The following is a 17536-nucleotide window of genomic DNA, read 5'->3' as shown; positions in this document are numbered from 1 at the left end:
TCCCACGTCCCCAGCTGCGCTAATCCACGGCCGAGAGCCGCGCGCCAGGCGAGAGCAAGCGATGGCCGAGCCGCCGCGCACGCCTCCAGGTTCGACTCCGTGGCCCCCACTGCCCCCTTGTGGCCAGTGCCGCTCAGTGAGGCGCAGAGGTGAGAGCTGAGGGTGAAGGTTTCTATTCAGAAGTGAACTGAGATTTTTCTTTTTTAGACTTTTAAGTTTGTTTTTTTTTTTAAGTATCCTAGAAAGTAAGTTAATATTTTCATTGCTGATTAGCGTTCCCACTCTGAGCGCTCAGTCAATACTCATACAATGACATAGACCCAGGCGTTTGTTGAAGGATTTTCAGTGAATGTTAGCGATTGCGCTAAGAAAGACGGAGGGGCGCTGTAAATTGACGGAGAAGCTCCCTGACATCTTCTACCCACTGGAGGCTTTTGGTCAAAAAAGAGAGGAGAATGACAAGAGCAAAGTAAGGAAGGCGCTGTGTTTCACCAACTAAGAGGCTAAGGGTGGTGTGGCGGAGGGAGGCCCTGGAGGGTTTACACTAAAATAAATGTGCTGAGAGAGCTTGCATTTTGCCTATGTCCCTTCCCCTTCCTAAAACACGTGAATGCGAGTTTAAGCTTCCGCTCCAGGCTACTGGGGTTGATCTGTCTTCTGATAATCCCTGCTTGTATGACCTTGATCAAGTCACTTTTTGCACTCCTGGATTTGTTGTGGGGATTTGATAATCGTGGAATCCCTATCTCTCCCTAACAGAGAGCTAGCATTATAGGTGGGAAGCACAGTTGTAGTGTTTGCTGCCGCTGTTGCTGCTGCTGTTGCTGCTGCTGATGTTATTTTGAAAAGCAAAAACCTTGTCCTCCTTCATAAAGAGAATGCTAAATCGCTTCAGTCGTGTTCGACTCTTAGCGACCCTGTGGACTGTAGCCCACCAGCCTCCTCTGTCCATGGGATTCTCCAGGCAAGAATACTGGAGTGGGTTGCCATTTCCTTCTCCATCATAAAGAGAATGTGTGTGTGTGTGTGAGTGTGTGTGTGTCTGTTAATTGCTTAGTCGTGTCTGACTCTTTGCAACCCCATAGACCGCAGCCCCACCAGGCTACTCTGTCCATGGGATTCTCCAGGCAAGAACATTGGAGTGGGTTGCCATTTCCTTCTCCAAAAGGAACCATAGAAAGAAAGAAAGTGAAGTCGCTCAGTCGTGTCCGACTCTTTGAGCCGCCATGGACTATAGCCTACCAGGCTCCCCCATCCATGGAATTTTCCAGGCAAGAGTACTGGAGTGGGTTGCCATTTCCTTCTCCACATAAAGAGAATAGGAGTCCTAAAGTTGCAGTCTCCGGATATGTGCTGGAGGAAGGGTACCCGTGTTCAGACCCCTGCTCCTAGTCTGGACTCAGTGGCCACCCCTCTCCATTCATTTGTCTCACTATGTTTATATTATTTTTAAGATAAGTAAATAAAATCACTTCCTGAAGTTTTAATCAACTCCAATTTCCTAGAGTTGCCTTATTTCACATCTTTTCTTCCAGAGTATAATTTGCCTAAAGCTTTTTCTTCTCAGAATCCCCTCTTATTAAGTCTAGCCTAATTACTCCTTTGAAGACACCTCTAATTGGGTATTAGCATTCATATGTCATTAATTTCATCCTGTCCTTTGACCCTTTTCAAGCAAATCTGGGAAACAAGCCAGAAGAGTATACGATCATTATAAGAGCTGTGGTATTCTAAGCTTCCTGCACAAAACCACCAACCCAGTATACCAGAATTACTCCCACAGTATTTATCCCTAATACAAACCCTTAATTCAGTTCAGTAAGAAAATTCGGAATTACACCACTTGTAGCTGAAAATTCTGGGTTAGGACAGTTCTCACAGCAAGTAACAGAGATCACTGAATTTTGATGTCAGCAATTGATGTGGTCAGAATCATGACGTCAACAGTGTATGAAACATCGAGAATACAATTTATTTTACTTATTAGCTCCTGAGAAGCTAATCCAAAATATTTAAGATAAATATATTCTGTTTCACCCTTACTATTCATCTGGTAGTTAACTCTTTAGATTAAAGAATTATTAAAGTAGCATGAAACTTGCAATGCTTTGGGATTTCAAATAGGGAGGGAGACTGAAAATGTGTTTTAGGTGTGAATGTTGCTGAAATTTGAGGGGATGGCATTTACAGACAGGTTGGGCTTCTCTGTAGAGTCATGGCTGGGGAACTGCTGGATTCCAGAGGTTGTTTGCAGAACCAGTGCAGGAGCAAATGTTTAGGGGTCATGAATGATAGGGACATTGTTCCTAGCCCCATGGCACCCTAAAGCAGGAAAGACACCACCCCTTAAAGGCCATGGATAGCTAGAAAATATACTCAAGTATTAGAAACTTATAACCATTCACTCAAGGATGTAGATACAGTAATACATTTTAAAGAGATTTCTCTAGAAAATGGAGCATATTATTCATAACTCAATTTACAGAATCATCATTATAACCATCAACTATTTCCATTTCATCATGCTTTTAGAAAAACAAGTCACTAGGGAATACTAAATGGCTCCAAACAACCACATTTTCACACTTTTTTCCTTGGCCTCAGAGGCCTTAGGTGGCTGGGCTCCTGCCCCTCTTTCTATGCCTCTCTTCCACTGGAGAGAAACCACAGTGGTTTCTTTGCTGTTTCTGAAACAAGACAAGCATGCCTTGCTTTTTTTTTTTTTCAGTAGACTTTGTTTTTTTAGAGCAGTAGTAGGTTCATAGCAAAACTGAGCAGAAAGTAGAGATTTTTCCCTATACGGCCCACCACACACACTACTACCACCCCCCCACACAGCCTCCCCATGGACACATCTATCACCCAAAGTCCATAGCTTCTGTTAGGATTCAGTCGGTGTTGTACCTTCTATGGGTTTGGACAAATGTACAGTGACATGTATCTACCATTATATTATCATATAGAATACTCTCACTGCCCTAAAACTCCTCTGTGTTCTGCCTACTAATCCCTTCCCTCCTCTCTCCCTCCTAATCCTTGGTAAACACTGATACCTTTTCTACTTCAAAGTTTTGCCTGTTCCAGAATGTCATATAGTGGGAAACATACTATGGAGCCTTTTCAGATTGGCTTCTTTCATTCAGTAATATGGATTTAAGATTCCTCCGTGTCTTTTCATAGCTTGGTAGCTCATTTCTTTTTAGCACTGAATAATATTTCATTGCCTGGGTATGCCACAGTTTATCCACTTACCTACTGAAGGACATCTTGGTTGCTTCCAAGTTTTGCCAATTATGAATAAAGCTGCTGTAGATATCTCGGTGCAGGTTTTTGTGTGGCTGTAAGTTAGCAGCTCCTTTGGGTGAAGATCAAGTAATGCGAATCCTGAAGTATGTTTAATTTTGTAAGAAAATGCCAATGGTCTTCTGCAGTGACTGTACCACTTTGCATTCCTACCAGCAATGAATGAGAGTCCCTGTTACTGCAAATCCTCACTATCATTTGATGTTACCAGCGTTCTGGATTTTGGCCCTTCTAATAAGCTTGTAGTATATGTCATTGTTGCTTTAATCTGCATTTCCCTGATAACATATGATGTGGAGCATCTTTGCATGTGCTTATTTGCCATCTGTATATTCTCTTCAGTGAGGTGTCTATTAAGGTCTTTGGCCCATTTTTAAATTGGGTTACTTTCTTATTTTTTATTTGGAGAATCTTTTGAATATTTTAGATAACAGTCCTTTATCAACTGTGTCTTTTGCAAATATTTCTCCCAATCTGTGGCTTGTCTTCTCATTTTCTTGATGTGATCTTTCACAGAGCAGAAGTTTTTAATTTTAATGAAGTCCAACTTATCGATTATTTTTTTTCATGGATAACGCCTTTGAATTTATATCTGAAAAGTCATTGTCATACCCAAGGTCATCTAGGTTTTCTCCTATGTTATTTTCTAACATTTTTATAGTTTTGCATTTTGTACATTTAGGTCTCTGATCCATTTGAGGTAATTTTTGTGAAGGGTATAGGATTTGTGTCTAGATTCATTTTTTTGCATGTGGATGTCCAGTTGTTCCAGCAGTATTTATTGAAAAACCTATCTTTGCTCTTTTGTCAAAGGTCAGTTGACTCTATTTATGAGTCTGTTACTGGGCTCTCTGTTTCACTGATTTGTCTGTTTTGTCTTTCACCAATACTACACTGTACTGATTACTGCAGCTTTAGAGTAAGGTTTGAAGTTGAGTAGTTTCAGTAGTCTTAACTTTTGTTCTTCTCCTTCAACTTTGTGTTGGCTATACTAGGTTTTTTACCTCTCTGTATAAACTTGAGAATCAATTAGTGGATATCTACAAAATAACTTGCTGGGATTTTGATTGGAATTGCATTGGATCTATAGATCAAGTTGGGAAGAATTGACATCTTGGCAATATTCGGTATTCTTATTCATGAACATGGAATATCTCTCCATTTGTGTAATTGTTCTTTATTTCCTCAGTTTTTGTATTTTCTTCATGTACATCTTGTACATGTTTTGTTATATGTATGCCTAAGTATACATAGGGTATACAGGTATAAGTATATTGTATACTTATATATTGTACATTGTATTGTATATAAGTATATTGAGGGGGTACAGGTATAAGTGGTATTGTGCTTTTAATTTTAGCTCCACTTGTTCATTGCTGGTGTATATAGGAAAACAGTTGGCCTTTGTATAGTATCCTTGCATCCTGCAACCTTGCTATAATGTATTATGGATTTCATGGAGGGGGTGGTGGAATTTGTTGTTGATTCTACTGGATTTTTCTGCATAAATAATCATATCCTCTGCAAACAGTTTTATTTCTTCCTTCCCAAACTGTATAACTTTTCCTATTCTTCATTGCCTTAGCTAGGACTTCCAGTATGATGTTGAAAAGCAGTCTTGAGAGGATGAAGAATGGGGACAAGTTGTGCGTGGTGCTCGACCCCTATGGCCCCAAGTGGCAGGAAGAACCCATTCCCCTTCCAGTGCACCATCAGCAACCCCACCAAGCAGACCAAGTTCAAGGGCATGACGAGCTTCACCTCCTACAAGCTGAACCCATGCACCCTTTCTTCAGTCATGTGTAATCTACTATAACTCCATCAAAGGCGTTCTTCATTTCTTTACAGTGTTTTTGATCTCTAGCATTTCTTTTAGTTCCTCGAATTTCCATTTCTCTGCCTGCACTACCCATCAGTACTTGTATACTGTCTCCCTTATTCATCAGAACCCTTAGCTTTTTAATCATAGTTGTTTTAATTTCCCAACCTGATCATTCCAACATCCTGTCCATATGAGAATCTGGTTCTGATGCTTGATCTTTCTCTATTCCAACTATATTTTTTGCCTTTTAGTATGCCTTGTAATATTTTCTTGCTCGCCAGGCATGATGTACTGGCCTTTAGTGATATATGGTAAGGTGTAGGGGGCTGGGAAACATTTTTCTCTATGATTAGGTCTCAAACTTTTAGTGGGGTTGTGTGTCTGGATTGTGAACTTCACATGTGCTTGTCTTAGGTGAGGCTAGATGGCTAGTGGGCACTGGAGTTGGGCAGTTCCCTGCCCCAGATCAGCTGGGCTCCAGTAAAGCCCAAGCAGCTTAGGCTCTGGTGAAAGTTTCTCCTGAGGGAAGTTCTTGATAAGAACAGAATGCTTTGGAATATTTCAAAATGGTTCCTTTTCCCCTGCCAGAATATTTCTCTGATATTCACTGTGAGCACGTCATAGAGATCCAAGAGGTAAAACTCACAGATATGTGGGACCCCCTGATGACTGGGTCTCCCTGGAGTTTGTGACTCTCAGAGTTGTCTACACTAAGCCTCCAGCAATTCCTGAATCACAGTTCAGGTCATCCCATCCAGCCCTGGTTCCTGCAGAGGTTTTTCTACTCTAGGAAGTTGTGATTCTCTATATTCTCCTGTGGGTCTCTCCAATTTGGAGAGTTTGCCCTGTGACCCCACTTTTCTTACAGATCTAAGAAGGGTGGTTGATTTCCCACTTTGCTCAGCTTTACTCTCTTTGCTGTTTTCTCTGTCTGGATTCCTCTTTCCCCAGATCCACCATACTGCACCTTCACTTCATTCCAAATCAACATGGATCCTCCATCACTCCTTTATTCTCCTGCCTTGGAGAACCTGGGAGGAAAATGGAGGAAGCCTGGGCCCCTGAGTCACCAACCGCAATTGGATTTTTTGAGAGAAAAAAACCTTTGTTGGGTAAGCTAGTGAGATTACATGGTTTGTTTCTTGAGGCAGCTGGCTTCAATTACTCAGACAAATACCACCTCCCCTTTTCCCATCTCCTTCTATAATCCTGTGCTACTTTTCATCATAGCACTTACTACCTAATATAAACACATTAATATAGTCACTGTCTCTCCCTGTTAGAATATAAACCATTTTCAGGGCAACAAGTTTGTTTGGAGGTACTAAGAATACAGCAATGAACAAAACAGACATGGTAGGAAACCCACAAATATTTGTTCAGTGCACAAATGAGGGGATGTCCACTTCTTATCTCCCTGGAGGTCAGCTCTTCTCAGTAGCTCTTCCTGTGTCTGGCTCTGTTTGCCTGTGCCCCTCAGCTGCCGGTGGAAACTAAGTGATTCTAAGGACAGCTAAATATATTGATGGGCTTCCCCGGTGGCTCAGTGGTAAAGAATCTGCCTGCAATGCAAGAGATACGCATTTGATCCCTGGGTTAGGAAGATCCCCTGGAGGTGGGCATGGAATTCGCTCCAGAGTTCTTGCTGGGAAAATCCCATGGACAAAGGAGTCTGGTGGGCTACGATCGATGGGATCACAAAGATTCAAACACAACTGAAGCAACTGAACACACACACTCACACATATATATGTGGATGTGCTAAGTTGCTTCAGTCGTGTCCAACTCTTTGCAGCCCTATGGACTGTAGCTAACCAGGCTCCTTTGTCCATGGTATTTTCCAGGCAAGAATACTGGAGTGGGTTGCTTGACCTCTTCCAGGAATTCTTCCCAACCCAGGGATGGAACCAGCATCTCTTAGTGCTCCTGCATTGGCAGGCAGGTTCTTTACCACTAATGCCACCTGGGGAACCCGTATATGTATATGTATATGGTGGCTCAGACGGTGAAAAAAAAAATCTGCCTGAAATGTGGGAGACCCAGGTTTGATTCCTGGGTCAGGAAGATTCCCTGGAGAAGGAACTGGCAACCCAATCCAGTATTCTTGCCTGGAGAATCCCATGGACAGAAGAGCCTGGCAGACCATGGGGTCACAAAGAGTCGGACACTACCGAGCAACTAGATGATGTGACATGATATATATATATATAATTTTTATTTATTTATTTGGCTGCAAGTCTTAGTTGTGGCACATGGGATCGTCCATCTTCCTTGCAGCTTGTGGGATCGTTAGCTGCGGCATGCAAACCCTTAGTTGCAGTATGTGGGATCTGGTTCCCTGACCAGGGATCAAACCCAAGCCTCCTGCAGTGGTAGTGTGGAGTTTTAACCACTGAACCATGAGGGAAGTCCCAAATGACACCTCTTTAAAGCAACAACATTAAAGCTAACTCAACCACCTAGAACACCACTCCACATTTTCTGAGATTGCTGAAAATTTCACAGCTAGCTAATCTATGTTTGTATCCGGTTATTTGTATAATATTATATAAAACACTGCATTTACAATTTATTTAGAAGCTCTTCATTTACTGTATCAAGTATTACACAAATACATACATAGCATTTTACAAGCACTCCCATCCTTTAAAATCTTATTTGCTGGTGTATTTTCACAGAAGCTCTTCCATGAACAGAGCAGATGTAATCTCTACTGTCACAGACTGCATGGAGGGCTCTCTGCTGAGGTCATGAAGCTGGGGAGAGGACCAGAGGCTACTTAGCTGCCCTGAGAACTTCCATTGTCATAGGTCTGCCCCCTGCTGGCTCCTCAAAACTGCAATTACTAAAGAGACGGAGGAGCCTGGTAGGCTGCAGTCCATGGGGTCACTAAGAGTCGGACACAACTGAGCGACTTCACTTTCACTTTTCCCTTTCGTGCACTGGAGAAGGAAATGGCAACCCACTCCAGTATTCTTGCCTGGAGAATCCCAGGGACGGTGGAGCCTGGTGGGCTGCCGTCTATGGGGTCGCACAGAGTCGGACACGACTGAAGCGACTTAGCAGCAGCAGCAGCAGCAACTGACCACTTGCTAGATGTTTTGTAAAAGATTTAACAGGAGGCCTGGGTTCAAGGACAACTCTGTGTCTGAAAGGAAGGCTAATTATTATGTCTCTGTGACTACTCGATTTCACCAGGAGAATAAGTTCCATGAGGGCAGCGACTTTTTTTGTCTGCTTTGTTCACCGTTGTATGCCCAGCATATTAAATCAAATAAATATTTGTCATATGAATGAATGAATGAACAAACCTTTCTGCTCAATTGTTTCTTAGTATGAAAAAATGAGAATAAAAATAATTCATAGGTTTGCAATAGTATTTAATGAAGTACTTAGTTTGTGTGGTATTTTATAATGTTCAAAGCGTAAAAGTAATTTTAATATAATTTAAAACATAGTCCAATTCTTAATTAAAATCAGTTCCCCAAATTGTGCAATTCATTCCTGAGGTGAGCAGAGAGCTCAGTGACTTAGATACACTTTTGTATTTGGATTTTATGATATTTGCTTCTTCTGCAGTGTTATTGAATAAAACACCAAGACCTAAAAAACTATTGAACAAATCCCTCATTTTTCAGTACTGGATCTCTTTCATACACAGCACATTCCTACTCCAAAATCAAATCAAGGACCTGATTCAATGTTCAATTCAACGACACCTTTTATAAATTTTCCATTTTCTTCAAACATGTGTTTCCTAAGTTAACTCAGCTATCGACCGATGAGGGTGTTCTTATAGATAGACTTCCCCGTTTGCTTTTTAACTTTTCCCTTTCAAATTGTGGCCTCTGTCTCACTTTCAATATATACAAAAATTGATAGTGTTTCATTTTGGTTTTGGCCATGTGGCATGCAGAATCTTAATTCGAACCCATGCCTCCTGCAGTGAAAGTATGGCATTCTAACTACTGGACCACCAGGGAATTCCCCACAATCTGATGGTTTAAAAGTCAACATTCTTCAATGTTTTGCACTAGAGATTACAATTTGTCAAGCTAAAGCCTGAATCTGGCCTAATATTTAGTTTGACCAGCTTTCCTGGTAGCTCAGCTGATAAAGAAACCACCTGCAATGCAGGAGACCCTGGTTCAATCCCACTCCAGTATTCTTGGGCTTCCCTGGTGGCTCAGCTGGTAAAGAATCTGCCTGCAATGCATGAGACCTGGGTTCAATCCCTGGGTTGGGAAGATCCCCTGGAGAAGGGATAGGCTACCTATTCCAGTATTCTTGCCTGGAGAATTCCATGGACTGTATAGTCTGTGGGGTCATAAAGAGTCAAACACAACTGAGTGATTTTCATCAGCATTTAAAATGTAGGAGATTTCTCATTTATCCAGAAATATATTTATTTCTGATTTCTTTTGGGGAAAAAAAAAAGAAGATCAGAAGATCTGGCTACCCTGGACTAGCACTTCTTCAAAGCAATTGGTTTTTAGATAGGGACATTCTTGCCAGTCCTCATTACTTATTACTGGAGCCCACCTTCCATCTCAGCTCCTACAGACATGGAAGCGTGTGTCCCTCACACATCCTCTAGGGCAGAAGCAATCACCCCTGTGGCATCACCATGGAGAATTCACATCTGTCTCTGCCATAGACTTCTTCCAAGCCCCATACTCATTTTTAAATACAGAATTCCTGTCAGTTTGTCCTTCCTTATTTGCTTCCTTCCATCAAGCAAGTAAGCAGTAGTATATAAAGAAGATACCTACTTCATCCTTTAGAGAGTTGGTGGATGAACTTGTTGTGGAAGCCATTTGCTATGAACTATGAACTAGGGCATATGCAGGAAATTACAGTACTTAGCAGATCCTGGAGGGAGGTGGGATGATAGTTAGGGAAGTCTTTCTAAAGCAAATAGTGCTTGGTTTTATCAATTCAGACCACAACGGGATAGGAGGAGGGTAGAGAATGGCTTTTATTCCAAGAGGATTGACAGAAGTCAGAAGTCTAAGGACCCAATCTGCCTCCTTCATTTGTTGTACCTATACACATCTGCTATGTGTGGGCCACTCACTGTGCTAGTGGTGACCAAGACTGACATGGTCCTGTGAAACTTAGAATTGTGAGGAGCCGGGGCAACCAAGTGGATGGAGGAGTCATCTGCTGAGATGAGACATACGTGGTAGCAGGTTTGGCTTGGGAAGATGAGAGTGCAGTTTTGGATATTGAGTTTGAGGTGCCTGTAGGACACCCAGGTGGAAATGTTCAGTAGGCAATTGCACAAAAAGGTCTGGAATCCAGAGAGAAATGAAGGATGCAGACATGGAATTGGAAGTCACCAGTTCATAGGTAGTAATTGAGGAGCTGTAAAATGGGAAATTACCATAGTAAGAGAGCACAGACAAGAGATAGGAACCATAGCCTATTCCAGATAGCCTCCTTCAGACACCTCTTTTTGTCTGCATGCTTGAGAAGAAGGGTTTGGCTAGGTAAGAAGAAATACAAGAGAGTGATGTCTTCGAAAATGAAAGAGAAAAATTCATAGAAGAAAAGGGGAAAGTCACATCAGAAAATGAAAATGAAGAACATCCATTAACATTTAGCCAAAGGGGTCATTCAATGGGATCAAAGTGTTCAAACCTGCTGGCTGACCCCAGACCTGTCCCCTCCCCCCTCGCTGGGTTTTCCTCCTCTAGTGATAGTGTTAGAGTACAGAAGTGCTGCCAAAGTGGAAACTTTAGTTACACTTAATTCCTGCTGCTCCTCCCTCCTTCACCTATGTCCTGAGGTTAACCCCTCTCCTCCGTCCATTCTACCATCACTTGGATTTAGGCTCATTTCTCACTATAATGGACTGTAAATGCCCTGGTATTATTTGTTTTCCACTTCTGCCAAACTAGCTTTCACATTGTTTCCTGAATAGGCTCTGTGCCTATCCAGACTTGGGACTTTTACACAGGCTCTTTCCTCTACCTGGAGTAGTCACCTGTCTTAATCTGCTTAGCACAACTGTTGGTCATACTTTGAAATCCTGTTAACTTTCCCCCAAGAACCATCTCTTGGCAACCCTGGCAGAATAATTTACTCCTTCCCTTGTGTTCTCCCAGCGTTCTGTTTATACCTGTTTTATGGCATCTATCCCACTGTGTTACAGATTCATCACCAGTCTGCCCCCTTACATGGATTTCAGAGTGAAAATTCCAGGAGTTTGAGGTGATGGTTCTTACAGACTAGGTTATCCTTGGTTCACACCTATATTCTCTGTAGCTATCCTAATGGCAGGAATATAGGAGACACTGAAATATTTCATGCTGGAAGTCAACAAATGTGTAGTAGTTATAGGGAAGCAAAAAAACAAAGGAGAAAAGGAAAGATACACCCATTTAAATGCAGAGTTCCAAAGAATAGCAAGGAGAGATAAGAAAGCCTTCCTCAGTGATCAGTGCAAAGAAATAGAGAAAAACAATAGAACGGGAAAAACTAGAGATCCCTTCAAGAAAATTAGAGATACCAAGGGAATATTTCATGCAAAGATGGGCACAATAAAGGACAGAAATCGTATGGACCTAACAGAAGCAGAAGATATTAAGAAGAGGTGGCAAGAATACACAGAAGAACTATACAAAAAAGATCTTCACAACCCAGATAATCACGATGGTATGATCACTCACCTAGAGCCAGACATCCTGGAATGCGAAGTCAAGTGGGCCTCAGGAAGCATCACTACGAACAAAGCTAGTGGAGGTGATGAAATTCCAGTTGAGCTATTTCAAATTCTAAAAGATGATGCTGTGAAAGTGCTGCACTCAATATGCCAGCAAATCTGGAAAACTCAGCAGTGGCCACAGGACTGGAAAAGGTCAGCTTCCATTCCAATTCCAAAGAAAGGCAATTCCAAAGAGTGCTCAAACTACTGCACAATTGCACTCATCTCACAAGCTAGTAAAGTAATCCTCAAAATTCTCCAAGCCAGGCTTCAACAGTACGTGCGTGAACCATGAACTTCCAGATGTTCAAGCTGGATTTAGAAAAGGCAGAAGAACCAGAGATCAAAATGCCAGCATCTGTTAGATCCTCAAAAAAGCAAGAGAGTTCCAGAATAACATCCATTTCTGCTTTATTGACTATGCCAAAGCCTTTGACTGTGTGGATCACCACAAACTGTGGAAAATTCTTCAAGAGATGGGATTACCAGACCACTTGACCTCCCTCTTGAGAAATCTGTATGCAGGTCAGGAAGCAACAGTTAGAACTGGACATGGAACAACAAACTGGATCCAAATCAGGAAAGGAGTATGTCAAGGCTGTATATTGTCACCCTGCTTATTTAACTTACATGCAGAATACATCATGAGAAATGCTGGGCTGGATGAAGCACAAGCTGGAATCAAGATTGCTGGGAGAAATATCAGTAACCTCAGATATGCAGATGACACCACCCTTATGGCAGAAAGCTAAGAGGAACTGAAGAGCCTCTTGATGAAAGTGAAAGAGAAGAGTGAAAAAGTTGGGTTAAAATTCAACATTCAGGAAACTAAGATCATGACATCTGGTCCCATCCCTTCATGGCAAATAGATGGGGAAACAATGGAAACAGTGACAGACTTTATTTTTGGGGCTCCAAAATCACTGCAGATGGTGACTGCAGCCGTGAAATTAAAAGACGCTTGCTCCTTGGAAGAAAAGTTGTGACCAACCTAGACAGCATATTAAAAAGCAGAGACATTACTTTGCCAACAAAAGTCCATCTAGTCAAGGCTATGGTTTTTCCAGTAGTCATGTATGGATATGAGAGCTGACTATAAAGAAAGCTTGGCTCTGAAGAATTAATGCTTTTGAACTGTGGTGTTGGAGAAGACTCTTGATGGTCTCTTGGACTGCAAGGAGATCCAACCAGTCCATCCTAAAGGAAATCAGTCCTGAATATTCATTGGAAGGACTGATGCTAAAGCTGAAACTCCAATACTTTGGCCACCTGATGTGAAGAACGGACTCACTGGAAAAGACCCTGATGCTGGGAAAGATTGAAGGCAGGAGGAGAAGGGGATAACAGAGGATGAGACGGTTGGATGGCATCACCAACTCAATGGACATGAGATTGAGTAAACTCCGGGAGTTGTTGATGGACAGGGGGGCCTGGCGTGCTGCAGTCCATGGGGTCACAAAGAGTCAAACATGACTGAGTGATTCTACAACAAATAGAAAATATATAGTTCTATAGTCAAAGCTATGGTTTTCCAGTAGTCATGTACAGATGTGTGAATTGGACCATAAATAAGACTGAGTGCTGAAGAACGGATGCTTTCAAACTGTGGTGCTGGAGAGGACTCTTCAGAGTCCCTTGGACTGCAAGGAGATCCAACCAGTCAATCCTAAAGGAAATCAACCCTGAATATTCATTGGAAGGACTGATGCTGAAGTTGAAGCCCCAATACTTTAGCCACCTGATGGGAAGAGCCAACTCATTGGAAAAGACCCTGATGCTGGGAAAGATTGAGGACGAGAGGAGAAGGGGCAACAGAGGATGAGATAGTTTGGTGGCATCACTGACTCAATGCGCATGAGTTTGAGCAAACTCTGGGAGATAGTGAAGGACAGGGAAGCCTGGTGTGCTGCAGTTCATGGGCTCTCAGTCATGGGACACGACTTAGTGACTGAACAACAACATAGGAAATATAAGCATAATACAAAGAGACCATTAGCCGACTTAGGTAGGAGAATCAAAGGAGATGTTTGGGATAAATACGGTGAGTTTCAGTTCCTGAATAGAAGTAGGAAGAGTTTTCCATTTTCATCATTTAGCTCAGGAAAGAAAAAAGTCATCCTGTAGAGGGAAGCCCTTGCATTCCTCAAACCATGGTGGCTCTCCCTAGAGCAGCCATGTCCATCTCTCTCGCCAATTAATTCGGATGAAGCTTTTACTCATTGCCATTTCAGAACTGCATTCATCCACCTTTGCCTGGACTTCAGAAATTGCAGGAAAATCTAAAATTCAGAGAAATAAACCAATAAGCAAACCTAAAAGGATACACAGCCAAACAAAACCTAAGTGAAAATTTATTCAGGATCAGTTTTCACAATATCTTAACTCCTCCAAGATACCTATCAAAACACACTAACAAATGTCTCTAAGATGAGGAAATAAGTTGGAAGGGAAATGAATATGTTTGAAATAGAACATTTATCTCCCTGAGAACTTAAAAACAACACAGCAGTCTAGGAGGGCATTGCCATTTTTTATAATACAAGGGTAAAACTAGGTGCTAATCCAGTAATCTAACTTACCTGAGGTGGGTACAGAGCAGACCTATTGTTTAAATGTGAAACATAGATGCTGAAATATGAGAGATAAGTAACATTTTAGGTGAGAAATCATCAATTTAAATGCTTGCATGAGACAGAGAAGTAGTGTAAATGGGACTGGTGGGGGCTGGGGTGGTGAGTGCTAGAAGTTGGGGGCCTATGTTGAAATGAGGGGAGCTCACTTGTAAAGGGGGCACTGACACTCAGCACTGCCTCTTAGAAACATGTCTGCTGTAATACAGGCCTTGTATTGCCATATGCCTTAATTTTTCTAAAAAGCCAGAAATCTTGGTTTGGATGTAAAATGTCCTTATTTTTTAAACATGTGAATCTAGTGACATGTTTCTAAGGGCAACATTTGCTCTATTGCCTTCTAGTTTGCAGCCACGTGTTTTGAAGTCCAAGTTACTTCTGACCTGCCTAAATCCTGGCTGGAGAAACAACACCTGTGCCCTGTTGAAGAGAAGCTGTGTAGCATGAACTATGCTTCTCCTGAAACATATATGTATGTATTTTATATGTATCTGTGTATATGTGTGTGTACATGCATGTGTATGTGTACAGTTGCCTCAAAAAGCATGGATTTGAAATGCAAGGGTCCACTTATATATATGGATTTTTTCTCCCCATAATATAATATCTATATTTTCATTTAAAGATCCTTATTTTTTAAAATTTTTTATTGAAGTTGATTTACAATGTTGTGTTTCTAAGGTACAGCAAAGTAACTCAGTTATATATATATATTTTCATATTCTTTTACTTATGGTTTATTACAGGACACTGACTATGGTTCCTGGAATCAAGATTTCTGAGAGAAATGTCAATAACCTCAAATATGCAGATGACACCACCCTATGACAGAAACCTAAGAGGAACTGAAGAGCCTCTTGATGAAAGTGAAAGAGCTGACTTAAAACTCAACATTCAGGAAACTAAGATCATGGCATCTGGTCCCATCCCTTCATGCCAAATAGATGGGGAAACAGTGGAAACAGTGACAGACTTTAGTTTTTGGGCTCCAAAATCACTGCAGATGGTGACTGCAGCCATGAAATTAAAAGACGCTTGCTCCTTGGAAGAAAAGTTGTGACCAACCTAGACAGCATATTAAAAAGCAGAGACATTACTTTGCCAACAAAGGTCCATCTAGTCACAGCTATAGTTTTTCCAGTAGTCATGTATGGATGTGAGAGTTGAACTATAAAGAAAACCGAGTGCCAAAGAATTGATGCTTTTAAATTGTGGTGTTGGAGAAGACTCTTGATGGTCTCTTGGACTGCAAGGAAATCCAACCAGTCCATCCTAAAGGAAATCAGTCCTGAATATTCATTGGAAGGACTGATGCTGAAGCTGAAACTCCAATACTTTGGCCACCTGATGCGAAGAGCTGACTCCTTAGAAAAGACCCTGATGCTGGGAAAGATTGAAGGCAGGAGGAGAAGGGGATGACAGAGGATGAGATGGTTGGATGGCATCACCGACTCGATGGACATGAGTTTGAGCAAGCTCCGGGAGTTGGTGATGGACAGGGAAGCCTGGCATGTTGCAAAGAGGGGTCACAAAGAGTCAGACACAACTGAGTGACTGAACTGAACTGAATTGTGCTATATAGTAGGAACTTGTTGTTTATCTATTTTATATATAGCAGATGGCTAATCTCAAACTCCTAATTTACCCCTCCACCACCCCCTCTGGTAACCATAAATTTGGTTATTTTTTTTTTTGGCCATTTTACATATCTTTAAATGTGGGGGAAAGTTTGTTTTCAATTAGAGGTCAGTGTATCTGGAATCAGCAGAACTAGGATTTGAGTCCTGATTCTATCTAAACTGTTACAACTTTAGATGAGCCGTTTACCAATTCCTTTGTTTTTGAAACAGAGATACCAGTATTTGGGTTTTTGAGTGCATGGGGTTTCATCAACCCTCACCCCCGTGTTATTCAAGGGTTAACTGTGTGTGTATATATGTGTGTATATTATGTAAGTGTATGTCAATATGGATGTATAAAATGCTGAGTGCTGCTTTTATTTAAAGCACCATGTTAATTACATTGCAAACATCATCGCAATATTTATCTAAAAGTGTTACTTTGAGGACTGTTATTCCCAAATTATAAGGGAGAAAACTGAGACTCAGAGAACACATGACTTTCCTCAGGTCAAAAAGTTGTTAAGTGGAGGCATGGGATTAGATCCAGACATATTGGACACCAAGCCTCTGCTCCTGGCCACCGCACTGGACTTCCTCTCATGTGAAGGAGACATAAAGGAGCAGAGATGCTGCTTGAGGTTTTGTTTAGATAAGCTCATCTAATTCAAAACTCAACAATATAAAGCGTGCAGTGGGAAGTCTTGCCCCTGTACTGTCCTGTCTCCTTCCAACCCTCTCCACTATCCCTGTTCAAAAGCAAAACTTTTAGTTAATTTTAATTAATATGGCCGCATTGGGTCCCAGTTGCAGCATGCTGGATCCTCCTTGCATCATGTGAGATCCTTTATCGTGGCACACAGACTCTCTTTAGTTGTGGCACGTGGGCTCCAGAGCACATGGGCTCAGTAGTCGTGGCCCGAGGGTTTAGTTGCTATGCAGTATGTGCAATCTTATTTCCTCAACTGGGGATCAAAGTCCTGTCCCCTGCATTGCAAGGCGGATTCTTAACTACTGGACCACCAGGGAAATCCCCCAAAACAAGAACTTTTGTAATTTCTTATTATCATTTGAGAGTTTCCTTCAATTCAGTTCAGTTCAGTCACTCAGTTGTGTCCAACTCTTTGTGACCCCATGGACTGCAGCACGCCAGGCTTCCCTGTCCATCACCAACTCCCAGAGTTTACTCAAACTCATGTCCATTGAGTCAGTGATGCCATCCAACCTTCTCATCCTTTGTCGTCCCCTTCTCCTCTTGCCTTCAATCTTTCCCAGCATTAGGGTCTTTTCCAGGGAGTCAGTTCTTCACATCAGGTGGCCAAAGTATTGGAGTTTCAGCTTCAGCATCAGTCCTTCCAATGAATATTCAGGACTGATTTCCTTTAGGATGGACTGGTTGGATCTCCTTGCAGTCCAAGAGACCATCAAGAGTCTTCTCCAACACCACAATTTA

General features: G+C 41.8%; 1 long non-coding RNA gene across 1 annotated transcript; it reads left to right on the top strand.

Annotated features, from left to right (window-relative positions):
• The first annotated feature begins 121 nt into the window (after window positions 1–121).
• On the top strand, window positions 122–16517 carry LOC145516622 (uncharacterized). The gene is made up of 3 exons (XR_014061556.1): window positions 122–469; window positions 14809–14936; window positions 15211–16517. It is a non-coding gene; the product is annotated as an uncharacterized LOC145516622 (long non-coding RNA).
• Window positions 16518–17536: the final 1019 nt, after the last annotated feature.

This window comes from Giraffa tippelskirchi, chromosome 8 (assembly GCF_054371585.1).
Source record: "Giraffa tippelskirchi isolate mGirTip1 chromosome 8, T2T-mGirTip1v1.2.pri, whole genome shotgun sequence".
NCBI classification, from domain to species: domain Eukaryota; kingdom Metazoa; phylum Chordata; class Mammalia; order Artiodactyla; family Giraffidae; genus Giraffa; species Giraffa tippelskirchi.
This window is presented reverse-complemented; position numbering and strand designations above follow the sequence as displayed.